This window comes from Taudactylus pleione, unplaced genomic scaffold, assembly GCF_031769625.1.
Source record: "Taudactylus pleione unplaced genomic scaffold, aTauple2 ptg000393l, whole genome shotgun sequence".
NCBI lineage: Eukaryota > Metazoa > Chordata > Amphibia > Anura > Myobatrachidae > Taudactylus > Taudactylus pleione.
This window is the reverse complement of record NW_028284794.1, coordinates 4,564,780-4,582,003: the sequence shown is the minus strand read 5'-3', so window position 1 is coordinate 4,582,003 and position 17,224 is coordinate 4,564,780. Positions and strand designations below refer to the sequence as shown.

Genomic DNA, 17,224 nt, shown 5'->3' with positions numbered 1-17,224 from the left:
GGTAGTGATCCAAAATTGATCCAGAAAAGCTAATTGCTTTTAAATGTATTGTTACATTACAGACATTTAGAGTTGGCCTTCAGGTAACGTATTCTCTAAACTGGATATTTTTTGTATAATAATTATGAGAACTGATAAGATTGTGAGTTATTTAATGACTATGTGCTAGTGATATAGGTATCAGTTTGAGGTATAATCACATTATTGAAAGTAGATAACAATCTTGGTAATTAGTTTCTAGTATAGTATTTTTGGGCAGAATAGAGCATTTTATCTTCAAAATGATAACCGACCCTGACGTGATTTGAACACGCAACCTTCTAATCTTGAGTCAGATGAGCTAACGTTGCCTCTTATTAAAACTGATTCAGTAGATTTTCTGGTGGTTTATATTACAAATAGCTCATCTGCTTATGCTAAACCTTGAATTAGGTAGTTGTCAAGCAAACAAGCCTACATCCTTGGTAACAAAACAAAAAGATATGTATTCTGGTTTTTCCTTCAGTGTAGAGTTTTTATGCCTCACAGTATACGTCATGTGAATGGAAAAAGTCATCTTTAAAGTCAAATTGGTACTAAATGTACCTCTAAAAAAGACAAGTGATGGCAGTGATCCAAAATTGATCCAGAAAAGCTAATTGCTTTTAAATGTATTGTTACATTACAGACATTTAGAGTTGGCCTTCAAGTAAAGTTTAATCTAAACTGGATATTTTTAGTATTATAATTATGAGAACTGATAAGAAGGTGAGATATTTAATGACTATGTGCTAGTGATATAGGTATCAGTTTGAGCTATAATCACATTATTGAAAGTAGACAACAATCTTAGTATTTAGTTTCTTGTATAGTATTTTTTTGGCAGAAAAGAGCATTTTATCTTCAAAATGACAACTGACCCCGACGTGATTTGAACACCCAACCTTCTGATCTGGAGTCAGACGCGCTACTGTTGCGCCATGAGGTCACTTGTTAAATCAGATTCAGTAGATTTTTCTGGTGGTTTATATTACAAATAGATCATCTGCTTATACTAAACCTTGAATTAGGTAGTTGTCAAGCAAACAAACCTACATCCTCGGTAACAAAACAAAAAGATATGTCTGGTGGTTTTTCCTTTAGTGTATCATTTTTATTCATCACAGTATAGGTCATTTGAATGGAAAAAGTCATCCATAAAATCAAATTGGTACTAAATGTATTGTTAAAATAGACAAGTGATGGTAGTGATCCAAAATTAATCCAGAAAAGCTAATTGCTTTTAAATGTATTGTTACATTACAGACATTTAGAGTTGGCCTTCAGGTAACGTATTCTCTAAACTGGATATTTTTTGTATAATAATTATGAGAACTGATAAGATTGTGAGTTATTTAATGACTATGTGCTAGTGATATAGGTATCAGTTTGAGGTATAATCACATTATTGAAAGTAGATAACAATCTTGGTAATTAGTTTCTAGTATAGTATTTTTGGGCAGAATAGAGCATTTTATCTTCAAAATGATAACCGACCCTGACGTGATTTGAACACGCAACCTTCTAATCTTGAGTCAGATGAGCTAACGTTGCCTCTTATTAAAACTGATTCAGTAGATTTTCTGGTGGATTATATTACAAATAGCTCATCTGCTTATGCTAAACCTTGAATTAGGTAGTTGTCAAGCAAACAAGCCTACATCCTTGGTAACAAAACAAAAAGATATGTATTCTGGTTTTTCCTTCAGTGTAGAGTTTTTATGCCTCATAGTATACGTCATGTGAATGGAAAAAGTCATCTTTAAAGTCAAATTGGTACTTAATGTACCTCTAAAAAAGACAAGTGATGGCAGTGATCCAAAATTGATCCAGAAAAGCTAATTGCTTTTAAATGTATTGTTACATTACAGACATTTAGAGTTGGCCTGCAAGTAAAGTTTAATCTAAACTGGATATTTTTAGTATAATAATTATGAGAACTGATAAGAAGGTGAGATATTTTAATGACTATGTGCTAGTGATATAGGTACCAGTTTGAGCTGTAATCACATTATTGAAAATAGACAACAATCTTAGTATTTAGTTTCTTGTATAGTATTTTTTTGGCAGAAAAGAGCATTTTATCTTCAAAATGATATCTGACCCCTACGTGATTTGGACACGCAACCTTCTAATCTTGAGTCAGATGCGCTACCGTTGCCTCTTATTAAAAGTGATTCGGTAGATTCTCTGGTGGTTTATATTACAAATAGTTCATCTGCTTATGCTAAACCTTGAATTAGGTAGTTGTCAAGCAAACAAGCCTACATCCCTGGTAACAAAACAAAAAGATATGTATTCTGGTTTTTCATTCAGTGTAGAGTTTTTATGCCTCATAGTATACGTCATGTGAATGGAAAAAGTCATCTTTAAAATCAAATTGGTACTAAATGTATTTCTAAAAAAGACAAGTGACGGCAGTGATCCAAAATTGATCCAGAAAAGCTAATTGCTTTTAAATGTATTGTTACATTACAGACATTTAGAGTTGGCCTTCAAGTAAAGTTTAATCTAAACTAGATATTTTTAGTATTAAAATTATGAGAACTGATAAGAAGGTGAGATATTTAATGACTATGTGCTAGTGATATAGGTATCAGTTTGAGCTATAATCACATTATTGAAAGTAGACAACAATCTTAGTATTTAGTTTCTTGTATCGTATTTTTTTGGCAAAAAAGAGCATTTTATCTTCAAAAAGACAACTGACCCCGACGTGATTTGAACACGCAACCTTCTGATGTGGAGTCAGACATGCTACCGTTGCGCCACGAGGTCTCTTGTTAAATCTGATTCAGTAGATTTTTCTGGTGGTTTATATTACAAATAGATCATCTGCTTATACTAAACCTTGAATTAGGTAGTTGTCAAGCAAACAAACCTACATCCTCGGTAACAAAACAAAAAGATATGTCTGGTGGTTTTTCCTTTAGTGTATAATTTTTGTTCATCACAGTATAGGTCATTTGAATGGAAAAAGTCATCCATAAAATCAAATTGGTACTAAATGTATTGTTAAAATAGACAAGTGATGGTAGTGATCCAAAATTGATCCAGAAAAGCTAATTGCTTTTAAATGTATTGGTACATTACAGACATTTAGAGTTGGCCTTCAAGTAACGTATTCTCTAAACTGGATATTTTTTGTATAATAATTATGAGAACTGATAAGAATGTGAGGTATTTAATGACTATGTGCAAGTGATATAGGTATCAGTTTGAGGTATAATCACATTATTGAAAGTAGATAACAATCTTGGTAATTAGTTTCTAGTATAGTATTTTTGGGCAGAATAGAGCATTTTATCTTCAAAATGATAACCGACCCTGACGTGATTTGAACACGCAACCTTCTAATCTTGAGTCAGATGAGCTAACGTTGCCTCTTATTAAAACTGATTCAGTAGATTTTCTGGTGGTTTATATTACAAATAGCTCATCTGCTTATGCTAAACCTTGAATTAGGTAGTTGTCAAGCAAACAAGCCTACATCCTTGGTAACAAAACAAAAAGATATGTATTCTGGTTTTTCCTTCAGTGTAGAGTTTTTATGCCTCATAGTATACGTCATGTGAATGGAAAAAGTCATCTTTAAAGTCAAATTGGTACTAAATGTACCTCTAAAAAAGACAAGTGATGGCAGTGATCCAAAATTGATCCAGAAAAGCTAATTGCTTTTAAATGTATTGTTACATTACAGACATTTAGAGTTGGCCTGCAAGTAAAGTTTAATCTAAACTGGATATTTTTAGTATTATAATTATGAGAACTGATAAGAAGGTGAGATATTTTAATGACTATGTGCTAGTGATATAGGTACCAGTTTGAGCTGTAATCACATTATTGAAAATAGACAACAATCTTAGTATTTAGTTTCTTGTATAGTATTTTTTTGGCAGAAAAGAGCATTTTATCTTCAAAATGACAACTGACCCGTTGTCACTGATTTGAACACGCAACCTTCTGATCTGGAGTCAAACGCGCTACCGTTGGGCCACGAGGTCTCTTGTTAAATCTGATTCAGTAGATTTTTCTGGTGGTTTATATTACAAATAGATCATCTGTTTATTCTAAACCTTGAATTAGGTAGTTGTCAAGCAAACAAACCTACATCCTCGGTAACAAAACAAAAAGATATGTCTGGTGGTTTTTCCTTTAGTGTATAATTTTTATTCATCACAGTATAGGTCATTTGAATGGAAAAAGTCATCCATAAAATCAAATTGGTACTAAATGTATTGTTAAAATAGACAAGTGATGGTAGTGATCCAAAATTGATCCAGAAAAGCTAATTGCTTTTAAATGTATTGCTACATTACAGACATTTAGAGTTGGCCTTCAAGTAAAGTTTAATCTAAACTGGATATTTTTAGTATTATAATTATGAGAACTGATAAGAAGGTGAGATATTTAATGACTATGTGCTAGTGATATAGGTATGAGTTTGAGCTATAATCACATTATTGAAAGTAGATAACAATCTTGGTAATTAGTTTCTAGTATAGTATTTTTGGGCAGAATAGAGCATTTTATCTTCAAAATGATAACCGACCCTGACGTGATTTGAACACGCAACCTTCTAATCTTGAGTCAGATGAGCTAACGTTGCCTCTTATTAAAACTGATTCAGTAGATTTTCTGGTGGTTTATATTACAAATAGTTCATCTGCTTATGCTAAACCTTGAATTAGGTAGTTGTCAAGCAAACAAGCCTACATCCTTGGTAACAAAACAAAAAGATATGTATTCTGGTTTTTCCTTCAGTGTAGAGTTTTTATGCCTCATAGTATACGTCATGTGAATGGAAAAAGTCATCTTTAAAATCAAATTGGTACTAAATGTATTTCTAAAAAAGACAAGTGACGGCAGTGATCCAAAATTGATCCAGAAAAGCTAATTGCTTTTAAATGTATTGTTACATTACAGACATTTAGAGTTGGCCTTCAAGTAAAGTTTAATCTAAACTGGATATTTTTAGTATTATAATTATGAGAACTGATAAGAAGGTGAGATATTTAATGACTATGTGCTAGTGATATAGGTATGAGTTTGAGCTATAATCACATTATTGAAAGTAGACAACAATCTTAGTATTTAGTTTCTTGTATAGTATTTTTTTGGCAGAAAAGAGCATTTTATCTTCAAAATGACAACTGACCCTGACGTGATTTGAACACGCAACCTTGTGATCTGGAGTCAGACGCGCTACCGTTGCGCCACGAGGTCACTTGTTAAATCTGATTCAGTAGATTTTTCTGGTGGTTTATATTACAAATAGATCATCTGCTTATACTAAACCTTGAATTAGGTAGTTGTCAAGCAAACAAACCTACATCCTCGGTAACAAAACAAAAAGATATGTCTGGTGGTTTTTCCTTTAGTGTATCATTTTTATTCATCACAGTATAGGTCATTTGAATGGAAAAAGTCATCCATAAAATCAAATTGGTACTAAATGTATTGTTAAAATAGACAAGTGATGGTAGTGATCCAAAATTGATCCAGAAAAGCTAATTGCTTTTAAATGTATTGTTACATTACAGACATTTAGAGTTGGCCTTCAGGTAACGTATTCTCTAAACTGGATATTTTTTGTATAATAATTATGAGAACTGATAAGATTGTGAGTTATTTAATGACTATGTGCTAGTGATATAGGTATCAGTTTGAGGTATAATCACATTATTGAAAGTAGATAACAATCTTGGTAATTAGTTTCTAGTATAGTATTTTTGGGCAGAATAGAGCATTTTATCTTCAAAATGATAACCGACCCTGACGTGATTTGAACACGCAACCTTCTAATCTTGAGTCAGATGAGCTAACGTTGCCTCTTATTAAAACTGATTCAGTAGATTTTCTGGTGGTTTATATTACAAATAGCTCATCTGCTTATGCTAAACCTTGAATTAGGTAGTTGTCAAGCAAACAAGCCTACATCCTTGGTAACAAAACAAAAAGATATGTATTCTGGTTTTTCCTTCAGTGTAGAGTTTTTATGCCTCACAGTATACGTCATGTGAATGGAAAAAGTCATCTTTAAAGTCAAATTGGTACTAAATGTACCTCTAAAAAAGACAAGTGATGGCAGTGATCCAAAATTGATCCAGAAAAGCTAATTGCTTTTAAATGTATTGTTACATTACAGACATTTAGAGTTGGCCTTCAAGTAAAGTTTAATCTAAACTGGATATTTTTAGTATTATAATTATGAGAACTGATAAGAAGGTGAGATATTTAATGACTATGTGCTAGTGATATAGGTATCAGTTTGAGCTATAATCACATTATTGAAAGTAGACAACAATCTTAGTATTTAGTTTCTTGTATAGTATTTTTTTGGCAGAAAAGAGCATTTTATCTTCAAAATGACAACTGACCCCGACGTGATTTGAACACCCAACCTTCTGATCTGGAGTCAGACGCGCTACTGTTGCGCCATGAGGTCACTTGTTAAATCAGATTCAGTAGATTTTTCTGGTGGTTTATATTACAAATAGATCATCTGCTTATACTAAACCTTGAATTAGGTAGTTGTCAAGCAAACAAACCTACATCCTCGGTAACAAAACAAAAAGATATGTCTGGTGGTTTTTCCTTTAGTGTATCATTTTTATTCATCACAGTATAGGTCATTTGAATGGAAAAAGTCATCCATAAAATCAAATTGGTACTAAATGTATTGTTAAAATAGACAAGTGATGGTAGTGATCCAAAATTAATCCAGAAAAGCTAATTGCTTTTAAATGTATTGTTACATTACAGACATTTAGAGTTGGCCTTCAAGTAAAGTTTAATCTAAACTGGATATTTTTAGTATTATAATTATGAGAACTGATAAGAAGGTGAGATATTTAATGACTATGTGCTAGTGATATAGGTATCAGTTTGAGCTATAATCACATTATTGAAAGTAGACAACAATCTTAGTATTTAGTTTCTTGTATAGTATTTTTTTGGCAGAAAAGAGCATTTTATCTTCAAAATGACAACTGACCCCGACGTGATTTGAACACCCAACCTTCTGATCTGGAGTCAGACGCGCTACTGTTGCGCCATGAGGTCACTTGTTAAATCAGATTCAGTAGATTTTTCTGGTGGTTTATATTACAAATAGATCATCTGCTTATACTAAACCTTGAATTAGGTAGTTGTCAAGCAAACAAACCTACATCCTCGGTAACAAAACAAAAAGATATGTCTGGTGGTTTTTCCTTTAGTGTATCATTTTTATTCATCACAGTATAGGTCATTTGAATGGAAAAAGTCATCCATAAAATCAAATTGGTACTAAATGTATTGTTAAAATAGACAAGTGATGGTAGTGATCCAAAATTAATCCAGAAAAGCTAATTGCTTTTAAATGTATTGTTACATTACAGACATTTAGAGTTGGCCTTCAGGTAACGTATTCTCTAAACTGGATATTTTTTGTATAATAATTATGAGAACTGATAAGATTGTGAGTTATTTAATGACTATGTGCTAGTGATATAGGTATCAGTTTGAGGTATAATCACATTATTGAAAGTAGATAACAATCTTGGTAATTAGTTTCTAGTATAGTATTTTTGGGCAGAATAGAGCATTTTATCTTCAAAATGATAACCGACCCTGACGTGATTTGAACACGCAACCTTCTAATCTTGAGTCAGATGAGCTAACGTTGCCTCTTATTAAAACTGATTCAGTAGATTTTCTGGTGGATTATATTACAAATAGCTCATCTGCTTATGCTAAACCTTGAATTAGGTAGTTGTCAAGCAAACAAGCCTACATCCTTGGTAACAAAACAAAAAGATATGTATTCTGGTTTTTCCTTCAGTGTAGAGTTTTTATGCCTCATAGTATACGTCATGTGAATGGAAAAAGTCATCTTTAAAGTCAAATTGGTACTAAATGTACCTCTAAAAAAGACAAGTGATGGCAGTGATCCAAAATTGATCCAGAAAAGCTAATTGCTTTTAAATGTATTGTTACATTACAGACATTTAGAGTTGGCCTGCAAGTAAAGTTTAATCTAAACTGGATATTTTTAGTATAATAATTATGAGAACTGATAAGAAGGTGAGATATTTTAATGACTATGTGCTAGTGATATAGGTACCAGTTTGAGCTGTAATCACATTATTGAAAATAGACAACAATCTTAGTATTTAGTTTCTTGTATAGTATTTTTTTGGCAGAAAAGAGCATTTTATCTTCAAAATGATATCTGACGCCTACGTGATTTGGACACGCAACCTTCTAATCTTGAGTCAGATGCGCTACCGTTGCCTCTTATTAAAAGTGATTCGGTAGATTCTCTGGTGGTTTATTTTACAAATAGTTCATCTGCTTATGCTAAACCTTGAATTAGGTAGTTGTCAAGCAAACAAGCCTACATCCCTGGTAACAAAACAAAAAGATATGTATTCTGGTTTTTCATTCAGTGTAGAGTTTTTATGCCTCATAGTATACGTCATGTGAATGGAAAAAGTCATCTTTAAAATCAAATTGGTACTAAATGTATTTCTAAAAAAGACAAGTGACGGCAGTGATCCAAAATTGATCCAGAAAAGCTAATTGCTTTTAAATGTATTGTTACATTACAGACATTTAGAGTTGGCCTTCAAGTAAAGTTTAATCTAAACTAGATATTTTTAGTATTAAAATTATGAGAACTGATAAGAAGGTGAGATATTTAATGACTATGTGCTAGTGATATAGGTATCAGTTTGAGCTATAATCACATTATTGAAAGTAGACAACAATCTTAGTATTTAGTTTCTTGTATAGTATTTTTTTGGCAAAAAAGAGCATTTTATCTTCAAAAAGACAACTGACCCCGACGTGATTTGAACACGCAACCTTCTGATGTGGAGTCAGACATGCTACCGTTGCGCCACGAGGTCTCTTGTTAAATCTGATTCAGTAGATTTTTCTGGTGGTTTATATTACAAATAGATCATCTGCTTATACTAAACCTTGAATTAGGTAGTTGTCAAGCAAACAAACCTACATCCTCGGTAACAAAACAAAAAGATATGTCTGGTGGTTTTTCCTTTAGTGTATAATTTTTATTCATCACAGTATAGGTCATTTGAATGGAAAAAGTCATCCATAAAATCAAATTGGTACTAAATGTATTGTTAAAATAGACAAGTGATGGTAGTGATCCAAAATTGATCCAGAAAAGCTAATTGCTTTTAAATGTATTGGTACATTACAGACATTTAGAGTTGGCCTTCAAGTAACGTATTCTCTAAACTGGATATTTTTTGTATAATAATTATGAGAACTGATAAGAATGTGAGGTATTTAATGACTATGTGCTAGTGATATAGGTATCAGTTTGAGGTATAATCACATTATTGAAAGTAGATAACAATCTTGGTAATTAGTTTCTAGTATAGTATTTTTGGGCAGAATAGAGCATTTTATCTTCAAAATGATAACCGACCCTGACGTGATTTGAACACGCAACCTTCTAATCTTGAGTCAGATGAGCTAACGTTGCCTCTTATTAAAACTGATTCAGTAGATTTTCTGGTGGTTTATATTACAAATAGTTCATCTGCTTATGCTAAACCTTGAATTAGGTAGTTGTCAAGCAAACAAGCCTACATCCTTGGTAACAAAACAAAAAGATATGTATTCTGGTTTTTCCTTCAGTGTAGAGTTTTTATGCCTCATAGTATACGTCATGTGAATGGAAAAAGTCATCTTTAAAATCAAATTGGTACTAAATGTATTTCTAAAAAAGACAAGTGACGGCAGTGATCCAAAATTGATCCAGAAAAGCTAATTGCTTTTAAATGTATTGTTACATTACAGACATTTAGAGTTGGCCTTCAAGTAAAGTTTAATCTAAACTGGATATTTTTAGTATTATAATTATGAGAACTGATAAGAAGGTGAGATATTTAATGACTATGTGCTAGTGATATAGGTATGAGTTTGAGCTATAATCACATTATTGAAAGTAGACAACAATCTTAGTATTTAGTTTCTTGTATAGTATTTTTTTGGCAGAAAAGAGCATTTTATCTTCAAAATGACAACTGACCCTGACGTGATTTGAACACGCAACCTTGTGATCTGGAGTCAGACGCGCTACCGTTGCACCACGAGGTCACTTGTTAAATCTGATTCAGTAGATTTTTCTGGTGGTTTATATTACAAATAGATCATCTGCTTATACTAAACCTTGAATTAGGTAGTTGTCAAGCAAACAAACCTACATCCTCGGTAACAAAACAAAAAGATATGTCTGGTGGTTTTTCCTTTAGTGTATAATTTTTATTCATCACAGTATAGGTCATTTGAATGGAAAAAGTCATCCATAAAATCAAATTGGTACTAAATGTATTGTTAAAATAGACAAGTGATGGTAGTGATCCAAAATTGATCCAGAAAAGCTAATTGCTTTTAAATGTATTGTTACATTACAGACATTTAGAGTTGGCCTTCAGGTAACGTATTCTCTAAACTGGATATTTTTTGTATAATAATTATGAGAACTGATAAGATTGTGAGTTATTTAATGACTATGTGCTAGTGATATAGGTATCAGTTTGAGGTATAATCACATTATTGAAAGTAGATAACAATCTTGGTAATTAGTTTCTAGTATAGTATTTTTGGGCAGAATAGAGCATTTTATCTTCAAAATGATAACCGACCCTGACGTGATTTGAACACGCAACCTTCTAATCTTGAGTCAGATGAGCTAACGTTGCCTCTTATTAAAACTGATTCAGTAGATTTTCTGGTGGTTTATATTACAAATAGCTCATCTGCTTATGCTAAACCTTGAATTAGGTAGTTGTCAAGCAAACAAGCCTACATCCTTGGTAACAAAACAAAAAGATATGTATTCTGGTTTTTCCTTCAGTGTAGAGTTTTTATGCCTCACAGTATACGTCATGTGAATGGAAAAAGTCATCTTTAAAGTCAAATTGGTACTAAATGTACCTCTAAAAAAGACAAGTGATGGCAGTGATCCAAAATTGATCCAGAAAAGCTAATTGCTTTTAAATGTATTGTTACATTACAGACATTTAGAGTTGGCCTTCAAGTAAAGTTTAATCTAAACTGGATATTTTTAGTATTATAATTATGAGAACTGATAAGAAGGTGAGATATTTAATGACTATGTGCTAGTGATATAGGTATCAGTTTGAGCTATAATCACATTATTGAAAGTAGACAACAATCTTAGTATTTAGTTTCTTGTATAGTATTTTTTTGGCAGAAAAGAGCATTTTATCTTCAAAATGACAACTGACCCCGACGTGATTTGAACACCCAACCTTCTGATCTGGAGTCAGACGCGCTACTGTTGCGCCATGAGGTCACTTGTTAAATCAGATTCAGTAGATTTTTCTGGTGGTTTATATTACAAATAGATCATCTGCTTATACTAAACCTTGAATTAGGTAGTTGTCAAGCAAACAAACCTACATCCTCGGTAACAAAACAAAAAGATATGTCTGGTGGTTTTTCCTTTAGTGTATCATTTTTATTCATCACAGTATAGGTCATTTGAATGGAAAAAGTCATCCATAAAATCAAATTGGTACTAAATGTATTGTTAAAATAGACAAGTGATGGTAGTGATCCAAAATTAATCCAGAAAAGCTAATTGCTTTTAAATGTATTGTTACATTACAGACATTTAGAGTTGGCCTTCAGGTAACGTATTCTCTAAACTGGATATTTTTTGTATAATAATTATGAGAACTGATAAGATTGTGAGTTATTTAATGACTATGTGCTAGTGATATAGGTATCAGTTTGAGGTATAATCACATTATTGAAAGTAGATAACAATCTTGGTAATTAGTTTCTAGTATAGTATTTTTGGGCAGAATAGAGCATTTTATCTTCAAAATGATAACCGACCCTGACGTGATTTGAACACGCAACCTTCTAATCTTGAGTCAGATGAGCTAACGTTGCCTCTTATTAAAACTGATTCAGTAGATTTTCTGGTGGATTATATTACAAATAGCTCATCTGCTTATGCTAAACCTTGAATTAGGTAGTTGTCAAGCAAACAAGCCTACATCCTTGGTAACAAAACAAAAAGATATGTATTCTGGTTTTTCCTTCAGTGTAGAGTTTTTATGCCTCATAGTATACGTCATGTGAATGGAAAAAGTCATCTTTAAAGTCAAATTGGTACTAAATGTACCTCTAAAAAAGACAAGTGATGGCAGTGATCCAAAATTGATCCAGAAAAGCTAATTGCTTTTAAATGTATTGTTACATTACAGACATTTAGAGTTGGCCTGCAAGTAAAGTTTAATCTAAACTGGATATTTTTAGTATAATAATTATGAGAACTGATAAGAAGGTGAGATATTTTAATGACTATGTGCTAGTGATATAGGTACCAGTTTGAGCTGTAATCACATTATTGAAAATAGACAACAATCTTAGTATTTAGTTTCTTGTATAGTATTTTTTTGGCAGAAAAGAGCATTTTATCTTCAAAATGATATCTGACCCCTACGTGATTTGGACACGCAACCTTCTAATCTTGAGTCAGATGCGCTACCGTTGCCTCTTATTAAAAGTGATTCGGTAGATTCTCTGGTGGTTTATATTACAAATAGTTCATCTGCTTATGCTAAACCTTGAATTAGGTAGTTGTCAAGCAAACAAGCCTACATCCCTGGTAACAAAACAAAAAGATATGTATTCTGGTTTTTCATTCAGTGTAGAGTTTTTATGCCTCATAGTATACGTCATGTGAATGGAAAAAGTCATCTTTAAAATCAAATTGGTACTAAATGTATTTCTAAAAAAGACAAGTGACGGCAGTGATCCAAAATTGATCCAGAAAAGCTAATTGCTTTTAAATGTATTGTTACATTACAGACATTTAGAGTTGGCCTTCAAGTAAAGTTTAATCTAAACTAGATATTTTTAGTATTAAAATTATGAGAACTGATAAGAAGGTGAGATATTTAATGACTATGTGCTAGTGATATAGGTATCAGTTTGAGCTATAATCACATTATTGAAAGTAGACAACAATCTTAGTATTTAGTTTCTTGTATCGTATTTTTTTGGCAAAAAAGAGCATTTTATCTTCAAAAAGACAACTGACCCCGACGTGATTTGAACACGCAACCTTCTGATGTGGAGTCAGACATGCTACCGTTGCGCCACGAGGTCTCTTGTTAAATCTGATTCAGTAGATTTTTCTGGTGGTTTATATTACAAATAGATCATCTGCTTATACTAAACCTTGAATTAGGTAGTTGTCAAGCAAACAAACCTACATCCTCGGTAACAAAACAAAAAGATATGTCTGGTGGTTTTTCCTTTAGTGTATAATTTTTGTTCATCACAGTATAGGTCATTTGAATGGAAAAAGTCATCCATAAAATCAAATTGGTACTAAATGTATTGTTAAAATAGACAAGTGATGGTAGTGATCCAAAATTGATCCAGAAAAGCTAATTGCTTTTAAATGTATTGGTACATTACAGACATTTAGAGTTGGCCTTCAAGTAACGTATTCTCTAAACTGGATATTTTTTGTATAATAATTATGAGAACTGATAAGAATGTGAGGTATTTAATGACTATGTGCAAGTGATATAGGTATCAGTTTGAGGTATAATCACATTATTGAAAGTAGATAACAATCTTGGTAATTAGTTTCTAGTATAGTATTTTTGGGCAGAATAGAGCATTTTATCTTCAAAATGATAACCGACCCTGACGTGATTTGAACACGCAACCTTCTAATCTTGAGTCAGATGAGCTAACGTTGCCTCTTATTAAAACTGATTCAGTAGATTTTCTGGTGGTTTATATTACAAATAGCTCATCTGCTTATGCTAAACCTTGAATTAGGTAGTTGTCAAGCAAACAAGCCTACATCCTTGGTAACAAAACAAAAAGATATGTATTCTGGTTTTTCCTTCAGTGTAGAGTTTTTATGCCTCATAGTATACGTCATGTGAATGGAAAAAGTCATCTTTAAAGTCAAATTGGTACTAAATGTACCTCTAAAAAAGACAAGTGATGGCAGTGATCCAAAATTGATCCAGAAAAGCTAATTGCTTTTAAATGTATTGTTACATTACAGACATTTAGAGTTGGCCTGCAAGTAAAGTTTAATCTAAACTGGATATTTTTAGTATTATAATTATGAGAACTGATAAGAAGGTGAGATATTTTAATGACTATGTGCTAGTGATATAGGTACCAGTTTGAGCTGTAATCACATTATTGAAAATAGACAACAATCTTAGTATTTAGTTTCTTGTATAGTATTTTTTTGGCAGAAAAGAGCATTTTATCTTCAAAATGACAACTGACCCGTTGTCACTGATTTGAACACGCAACCTTCTGATCTGGAGTCAAACGCGCTACCGTTGGGCCACGAGGTCTCTTGTTAAATCTGATTCAGTAGATTTTTCTGGTGGTTTATATTACAAATAGATCATCTGTTTATTCTAAACCTTGAATTAGGTAGTTGTCAAGCAAACAAACCTACATCCTCGGTAACAAAACAAAAAGATATGTCTGGTGGTTTTTCCTTTAGTGTATAATTTTTATTCATCACAGTATAGGTCATTTGAATGGAAAAAGTCATCCATAAAATCAAATTGGTACTAAATGTATTGTTAAAATAGACAAGTGATGGTAGTGATCCAAAATTGATCCAGAAAAGCTAATTGCTTTTAAATGTATTGCTACATTACAGACATTTAGAGTTGGCCTTCAAGTAACGTATTCTCTAAACTGGATATTTTTTGTATAATAATTATGAGAACTGATAAGAATGTGAGGTATTTAATGACTATGTGCTAGTGATATAGGTATCAGTTTGAGGTATAATCACATTATTGAAAGTAGATAACAATCTTGGTAATTAGTTTCTAGTATAGTATTTTTGGGCAGAATAGAGCATTTTATTTTAAAATGATAACCGACCCTGACGTGATTTGAACACGCAACCTTCTAATCTTGAGTCAGATGATCTACCGTTGCCTCTTATTAAAACTGATTCGGTAGATTTTCTGGTGGTTTATATTACAAATAGTTCATCTGCTTATGCTAAACCATGAATTAGGTAGTTGTCAAGCAAACAAGCCTACATCCTTGGTAACAAAACAAAAAGATATGTATTCTGGTTTTTCCTTCAGTGTAGAGTTTTTATGCCTCATAGTATACGTCATGTGAATGGAAAAAGTCATCTTTAAAGTAAAATTGGTACTAAATGTACCTCTAAAAAAGACAAGTGACGGCAGTGATCCAAAATTGATCCAGAAAAGCTAATTGCTTTTAAATGTATTGTTACATTACAGACATTTAGAGTTGGCCTTCAAGTAAAGTTTAATCTAAACTGGATATTTTTAGTATTATAATTATGAGAACTGATAAGAAGGTGAGATATTTAATGACTATGTGCTAGTGATATAGGTATGAGTTTGAGCTATAATCACATTATTGAAAGTAGACAACAATCTTAGTATTTAGTTTCTTGTATAGTATTTTTTTGGCAGAAAAGAGCATTTTATCTTCAAAATGACAACTGCCCCGACGTGATTTGAACACGCAACCTTCTGATGTGGAGTCAGACATGCTACCGTTGCGCCACGAGGTCTCTTGTTAAATCTGATTCAGTAGATTTTTCTGGTGGTTTATATTACAAATAGATCATCTGCTTATACTAAACCTTGAATTAGGTAGTTGTCAAGCAAACAAACCTACATCCTCGGTAACAAAACAAAAAGATATGTCTGGTGGTTTTTCCTTTAGTGTATAATTTTTATTCATCACAGTATAGGTCATTTGAATGGACAAAGTCATCCATAAAATCAAATTGGTACTAAATGTATTGTTAAAATAGACAAGTGATGGTAGTGATCCAAAATTGATCCAGAAAAGCTAATTGCTTTTAAATGTATTGGTACATTACAGACATTTAGAGTTGGCCTTCAAGTAACGTATTCTCTAAACTGGATATTTTTTGTATAATAATTATGAGAACTGATAAGAATGTGAGGTATTTAATGACTATGTGCTAGTGATATAGGTATCAGTTTGAGGTATAATCACATTATTGAAAGTAGATAACAATCTTGGTAATTAGTTTCTAGTATAGTATTTTTGGGCAGAATAGAGCATTTTATCTTCAAAATGATAACCGACCCTGACGTGATTTGAACACGCAACCTTCTAATCTTGAGTCAGATGAGCTAACGTTGCCTCTTATTAAAACTGATTCAGTAGATTTTCTGGTGGTTTATATTACAAATAGCTCATCTGCTTATGCTAAACCTTGAATTAGGTAGTTGTCAAGCAAACAAGCCTACATCCTTGGTAACAAAACAAAAAGATATGTATTCTGGTTTTTCCTTCAGTGTAGAGTTTTTATGCCTCATAGTATACGTCATGTGAATGGAAAAAGTCATCTTTAAAGTCAAATTGGTACTAAATGTACCTCTAAAAAAGACAAGTGATGGCAGTGATCCAAAATTGATCCAGAAAAGCTAATTGCTTTTAAATGTATTGTTACATTACAGACATTTAGAGTTGGCCTGCAAGTAAAGTTTAATCTAAACTGGATATTTTTAGTATTATAATTATGAGAACTGAAAAGAAGGTGAGATATTTTAATGACTATGTGCTAGTGATATAGGTACCAGTTTGAGCTATAATCACATTATTGAAAATAGACAACAATCTTAGTATTTAGTTTCTTGTATAGTATTTTTTTGGCAGAAAAGAGCATTTTATCTTCAAAATGACAACTGACCCGTTGTCACTGATTTGAACACGCAACCTTCTGATCTGGAGTCAAACTCACTACCGTTGGGCCACGAGGTCTCTTGTTAAATCTGATTCAGTAGATTTTTCTGGTGGTTTATATTACAAATAGATCATCTGTTTATTCTAAACCTTGAATTAGGTAGTTGTCAAGCAAACAAACCTACATCCTCGATAACAAAACAAAAAGATATGTCTGGTGGTTTTTCCTTTAGTGTATAATTTTTATTCATCACAGTATAGGTCATTTGAATGGAAAAAGTCATCCATAAAATCAAATTGGTACTAAATGTATTGTTAAAATAGACAAGTGATGGTAGTGATCCAAAATTGATCCAGAAAAGCTAATTGCTTTTAAATGTATTGCTACATTACAGACATTTAGAGTTGGCCTTCAAGTAACGTATTCTCTAAACTGGATATTTTT

General features: G+C 32.2%; 4 non-coding genes across 4 annotated transcripts; all 4 read right to left on the bottom strand.

The window, feature by feature from the left end:
* Positions 1-2,724: 2,724 nt before the first annotated feature.
* TRNAW-CCA (transfer RNA tryptophan (anticodon CCA)) lies at positions 2,725-2,796 on the bottom strand. The gene has a single exon. It is a non-coding gene; the product is annotated as a tRNA-Trp (tRNA).
* A 2,376-nt stretch (positions 2,797-5,172) lies between these two features.
* On the bottom strand, positions 5,173-5,244 carry TRNAW-CCA (transfer RNA tryptophan (anticodon CCA)). The gene has a single exon. It is a non-coding gene; the product is annotated as a tRNA-Trp (tRNA).
* Positions 5,245-8,840: 3,596 nt separating this feature from the next.
* TRNAW-CCA (transfer RNA tryptophan (anticodon CCA)) lies at positions 8,841-8,912 on the bottom strand. Its single transcript has one exon. It is a non-coding gene; the product is annotated as a tRNA-Trp (tRNA).
* Positions 8,913-13,113: 4,201 nt separating this feature from the next.
* TRNAW-CCA (transfer RNA tryptophan (anticodon CCA)) lies at positions 13,114-13,185 on the bottom strand. Its single transcript has one exon. It is a non-coding gene; the product is annotated as a tRNA-Trp (tRNA).
* Positions 13,186-17,224: the final 4,039 nt, after the last annotated feature.